Genomic DNA, 1,699 nt, shown 5'->3' with positions numbered 1-1,699 from the left:
AGTTTCTCCTCCAGTTCTCGATAAGTATATAAACTTAAAGAAAAAAAGAAGGTATTTGCGAATTATATATTTTAAAATAATTGTTTCTTTTTGAAAAAAGTTACCCACCGACTTTTTTTTGTTTGATAATAATTGTGTAAGCCACTAAATACTGAGACACTCATTATACTTGTCGTTGTTTGGTTGTTTTGACGATAGACGGTGGAACAGAATAAATTCCATTTCTATGATGGTGTGGATGTTATTTCATTTTGAATTTACATATTTTTAAACTATATAATGACAAAACAACATTTTTCGATTGTAAGCGAAAACATTTCCAACAGCTTGTCCCACAGCTTGAAAATGAATTTGAAATAACTGTCAAACGTAATTTATGTATAGTTTTTATTTTCTAACGAATTGTATAAATAATTTATTTTAATTTCAGGAATTGTTTAAATCAAGCACAACACGTTTGTTATTTTTGATAACAGTTTCGAGAAATATGGTACTTGGATTTGTGTTTACTTCGTTCATCGTCATTGCCAAGCAATTTACCAGGAAAAAATATTGTGACTTCGTGAAACAGTGAGTATAATTTGTCTTTATTATGTTTATCGAAAATGTGTTCACGCAGTCATAATAATTTAATAATGATTCATATTATATTGTTTTATAGTTAAAAGTTTCTTCAACGGATGGCCACTCACTCATCCATAATCAATTCGATAGTTTACACCCATCGTACAAACAAATGTAATAAAAAATATAAGTTACAATAAATATAAGTCTTTATATTTATAAGTCCATATGCTATAAAATAAAAACAAAAACAAACGCAATTATTTCTATAACTGTGATTTTACTATTTTACCATAAATTGTAACCACATGTATGATATGTGGTGCATTGGTATTACGTTAATATTATCAATTACCATTATTTGGTCGAAAAAAATGCACACTTTTGTTCTGTGAATTATGTTAACTTTTTTAATCCTCAATAGTTTTTAGACAAAAAGCGCATATCAATTTTTTAAGTAAATTTAGTCATATTTTCGTGTGTAAGGAAAACTATTTTTTCCATCGTACGATATCCATGCAAGTACCCAACAAAGAAAAACGTATAAAAAATGTAAAATAAATCAGTAACTTACCTAATGAAATGCATGTCTCTATTAATTTTGAATAAAATCTTCATCAAGACCTTTCAACTCCACAAAAATGTCACAAAACGTTTTCACTCTCGTCACGAATCACTGAAATTTTCTAGTCACCGAACTATAATCTGTTACAATTCTTCCAAAGCATCTAAAATGAAATTGGTCAAATCAAAAAATTGCCCACAGAATAGTTCTCATCACGTTCTAAAATATAGCAAACCCTATAATTAGGTTAAATCCGTCACAGGCAACTTGTCCATCTCAGTTGAATTATTTCACAAAGCTTTAGTTATACGCGACGCCGATTTGTCCGTGAACTGGAACAACTTTAATGAGGTACTCTAATTTCTAATTAATTAAGTGAGCGCCATATTTTAAATTTAAGTAAGATAACGGACTGAGGGTGAGTCATGTCGAAACGTATTTTATAAATTTTATATTTTATTTGCAATGTGTGGGGGCAACTGAAGAGGTTCGTTAGAGATGTCTTTCAATAATTGCATCAATAGTTCTAAATTATAATGCTGATCGCCTCCCTATTATTCTGTGCAAGGA

At 29.3% G+C, this 1,699-nt stretch overlaps 1 long non-coding RNA gene across 1 annotated transcript; it reads left to right on the top strand.

Annotated features, from left to right (window-relative positions):
* Positions 1–436: 436 nt before the first annotated feature.
* LOC149054900 (uncharacterized) lies at positions 437–836 on the top strand. Its single transcript, XR_016191872.1, has 2 exons — positions 437–570; positions 662–836. It is a non-coding gene; the product is annotated as an uncharacterized LOC149054900 (long non-coding RNA).
* Positions 837–1,699: the final 863 nt, after the last annotated feature.

Source organism: Diuraphis noxia, unplaced genomic scaffold (genome assembly GCF_037042655.1).
Source record: "Diuraphis noxia isolate RWA-SAM2 unplaced genomic scaffold, SU_Dnox_SAM2 contig0005, whole genome shotgun sequence".
NCBI lineage: Eukaryota > Metazoa > Arthropoda > Insecta > Hemiptera > Aphididae > Diuraphis > Diuraphis noxia.
Note: the sequence above shows the minus strand (reverse complement) of the source record. Positions and strands in the feature narration are given on the sequence as shown.